The 4402-nt window shown below is 34.5% G+C and overlaps 1 long non-coding RNA gene across 2 annotated transcripts; it reads right to left on the bottom strand.

Moving 5' to 3' along the window:
• Positions 1-256: 256 nt before the first annotated feature.
• Positions 257-2213, bottom strand: LOC310720215. Of its 2 annotated transcripts, none has more exons than XR_014531683.1 (4): positions 2031-2213; positions 1395-1419; positions 1221-1292; positions 257-1080 (listed from the first exon to the last, which is right to left on the bottom strand). It is a non-coding gene; the product is annotated as an uncharacterized lncRNA (long non-coding RNA). The 2 variants fall into 2 exon arrangements; XR_014531684.1 differs by having other exon boundaries at positions 1221-1289.
• Positions 2214-4402: the final 2189 nt, after the last annotated feature.

The following is a 4402-nucleotide window of genomic DNA, read 5'->3' as shown; positions in this document are numbered from 1 at the left end:
CAATCTGCAGGAAGGCTGTGGGTATTAAAATGTAGAAGATGCTCTACTTTAAAGTGGAATGGCTACAATAGAAAAAAAAAACACATCCGGTTTTACTCCTGTGAACCATAAATAGGAATCTAAGGCAATGACGAGCACAGATTTACTGGAACAGAAGAGGTGAGTATCAGTGGGGGGTGTATGTGTGGATGAGAATTATTTAAAATTCCATACTAGTATCTGTATCGGTTTGTTATAGAAAGATAGAGACAAATAATAAATTTTTTATTGTATTTTATTGAATTGTCAGTTTATCACAATAGAACATCAACACAAAAAGACGTTTTAATATAAAACATGTCCATTGCCAACTGGCAATGAAAACCATTTAAATTCTGAGTCATTTAACATCATAAAAGAGACTAACAAGAAGGCCTTACTTTTTATTCAATATACGATATTCAGTATATAAGTTCCTTATGGGAACATGAAGTTCAAAGACCTTCTACTGAAAGCAAAATGCAAACAAATATATTATTTAAAACATAACCATCTCTTATTACTCTGTGATTTGCACATATAGTAAATGTTTTAATAGCAACATGTTTAGAACAACTTCAACCAACATTACCCAATATTATCACAGAGATTTGGGTTCCACTTGAGAGTAAGAATCATACTACAAAAGAGTGACACTGAAGTAAGTGCTGTCATCCCTGATTAAAAACTTGTAGCTGTCTGGGTCTATGACAACTCTTAACTTTGTTCCTTTCAAAAACTTGGCCACTTTAGTTAAAGTAACAGACTGATACCAGTGGTCCACACATTGCATCGTGTCTCTGTTTTTTATGACATTTATCCATTCCTTGTAAGAAGAATGGTACATCTTAATATTGGTCATTATAAACAATTTTCCTGTACAATTCTGTACAGAAGGTATATAAAAATTTAATTTCACATTCACAAAGTATATGCCTTTCCTAGGCACAACAATGGACGTGCCGTTGTCCTCTAGTTTGAATATGCTTTCATTCGGCTCCATCCAAATGAAAATGTTGTTCTCATATAAAGGAACAGCTTTCCCACCTGGCCCTCTTTCAGCTTTAAGAGAAGAAGAAGCAATAAGGATTAGTGGTCCATTTAGTTTCAGTTCCCACCGGGGTAAAAAGATACTTAAGTAAAAGAGTAAAGAATTAAGAAAGTGCTTTCATGTGAACTTGAACTATGATTGAGTTACTTACTCAGTAGATTCACTGTGCTCTTAAAATGTCGAATATTCTGTGAGGGACCAGTTTTCCTATCCCGTCCATCTGCTCGATAAAATAAAGTCAACGTTCAAAATGTGCACACCTCAACAGGTTTAAACTGTATTTCAAATTCATTGGAAACATCCATGTAGTAGAATAGAAACTTACTTCGTTGCATCTGAATATTTGCCGCCTAGAATAAAAGAGAGTAAAGTGTTAAAAACTGCAACATGCCCAGAATATCTGTACAAACTAACACAGTATAAAAGCAGCTGATTTTATACTTATACTACTACACTTCTCATATACATAAGATTGTGGGAAAAAAATGTGGTGCAAGAAAATACAGTATTATTTAGGCAGTCTGTGTGTATTGCAAGGAAATCCGTATGCGTTTACAATATTGACATACTGTACATTTTAATTAGTATCATTGTATCTGACGACATAACCATAGAGTTATTTGTATGCACTTTAAAGTTTTTATGAAGTTGCATTTTTTTTACCTGTAAAGGTGCACCTGGTGTGCCTTTAAAATGAAATCTGTTAAAGATTTGACCTTTACTTTCACATGAATGTACTAAATTTAGGAGATATGTACCATCTAAAGAAGTACAGTAGCATCTAGAGGTGACCTCCACAGTGATCCTATATCACAATATACCTGTAGAAGCAACAGTTTATTGCTGTTTTAGTGTAAACCCCTGAGAAATAACAAATATAAAGTTTGCGCATGCATGCTTTCCTTTTTGCGTAGCCACAACATCCAGAACCTGTGATCTAGTGTGTAGTTTGGTACCTTACCTCAGTGACGCTTAGTAAGATCTGAAACCAGAGCATCCCAATGAGGAATCCGCTAAAGCAGCCAGATCCCGTCTCCTGCCGCTTCATGTCCCGACTTTGCAGCATTGTATTCACTCTTTGTCTCATACCCGAGTCGCGTTCTGGACTTTGCACTTCACACAACTTTAAGTTGCTGCTCTGTGTTCCGCTCATTTTTATGCTCCTGTTTTATTTGCAATTCTGTCGAACAGACCGCCCAAGCTCGTGAACGTGTCCTGCCCTCTCCAGCACCTCCTCCAGGGAAATAAGTATGACGTGAAGATAATGACGCGTGCCAGAATGAGCTGTGCACATGGGAGTAATGGATGAAATCTGGCAGACGTCGATTTCAGGAGCTCGTGACTAAGTTTTGTGTTTTGGCTCTTTTCTGACCTTTTATAAAACACGAATTATTTACTGAAATTTTTAAGATGCTGACTGTGTAGTGCAAAGAAAAAGCTTTCTTCATATTCTACTTTAGGTAACCCATGTGTCATAGTTTTGGCCTTGTTATTAATATTATTATTATTATTTTTTTTTTTTTTTTTTTTTTTTTTTTTTTTTAATATTATATTATATTATATTATAATATATTATATTATATTATGGTATACATCATTATCGTCATCATTGGTTTTTTATTTTCATTCTCAGTAACATTTACTGCACATTCCCCAAGTTTAAGCTCTTTTCTGACCTTTTATAAAACACGCTTTATTTACTGAAATTCTCAAGTCATGCTGACTGTTTCAGTCTAGTTTCAGCCTTGTTGTTATTATTATTATATAATATATAATATTATGTTATATTAATTATATTATATTATATTATATTATATCATATTATAGTATACATCATCATCGTCATCATTGGGTTTTTATTATTATTCTCAGTAAAGTTAAAAAGTGTGACAGGATGCACATTCCCCAAGTTTATCCACATATTCGACTCCTGAGCAAGAAGCCAATAAAAAAAAAAAAAAAAAAAAAAATTTGTTGAGTGGAACGTCTCTAGGAAACAAAAACTTAATAAGTGAGGTCAGAGGAAAAGATCACATGGGTTTAGGCGGATAGGAAAGTACTGTTACAGAAACTCAAATATGTACTTTTTGCAACCGTAACCTACCAGGAGCAAGAATCTGAGATTACAGTAGGCACACATTTATATGAGATAGATAGATAGATAGATAGATAGATAGATAGATAGATAGATAGATAGATAGATAGATAGATAGATAGATAGATGGATGGATGGGCTTACATTTATTGTTTATTGCAGGTGAATTGAATGATTTGTTGGAGGATAATGTGCATGTAAATCCACACAGCAGCGCTTTTGTGATAATATTAAATATTCTCAGAATAAATTTATATTTTAAACTTAATAAGTTCAAATATTATTTCTTTTACTTTGTACATTGGTACATTTATATACACAAATAGATTCATAATATAAGGCAACATAAACATTTGCAAAGGGCTGCACATAGTAAAATTCAACAAAATTAATTTGGCATTACAACAGAATTATTGACACAAGTCAAGATGAGGTCAGTGATTAATGCTGTTGATGCTAAATTCCAAGTCATGAATCAACAGCAATCAACATTGATTTAACCAGATGATTTTTTTCAGGCTTCCCTTATTTGACACTGTAAATGTGTGCCTACTGTAATCTTAGATTCTTGCTCCTGGTAGGCCATGGTTCCAAAAGTACATATTGGAGTTACTGTTACAGTACTTTTCTATCCGCTCGTACCAATGTGCTTATTTTTCTCTGACACAACAAACAAACCTTAGACCCTAGACGCAACAAATGTTTTTCACACCATCTTTTGTAAATAACGCTGAGTGCTGTGTATGAAAACTTTTATATTCAAGTTTATGTTATGTTTGTGTTTGATTGGATGGGTAGGTTGGTGTCCAGACACAATCTCTATTTCAGCAGTCTACAGACAATGATTTTAATCCCTTTGTTTGTTTTTTTTGCTCTCACGTGTACTTTTACAGAGGTTTTTTGCATCATGTCCAAATTAATTTCCCTGGGTTTTAGAATTATCAAAGTGGAAGGTCTTGTAGGATGCTCTTGGTATGCAATGGTTAGAACCTAACAAAACTGGTTCAAGGAATTGCAACTGGTTCACCAGTGGCAGGATCATGATTGTGTGGGAAGTGAAGGCTATAGTAGAAATTGCTGAAAGTTAACACTAACAAAAAGATGTAAAGTGCATTGCAGCTTGCTGCATATGAGGCTGCATAGATCCAGACAGGTCGGAGTGTTCATGCTAACCACTGTCCTCTGCTGAAAGTGCCTACAAGTGTGAAAACCAGAACTGGAGCACGGTGCAATGAAAG

Source organism: Silurus aristotelis, assembly GCF_946808225.1.
Source record: "Silurus aristotelis genome assembly, chromosome: 26".
Lineage (NCBI taxonomy): Eukaryota > Metazoa > Chordata > Actinopteri > Siluriformes > Siluridae > Silurus > Silurus aristotelis.
The sequence above is the reverse complement of the archived record's forward strand: the minus strand, read 5'-3'. Positions and strand labels throughout refer to the sequence as shown.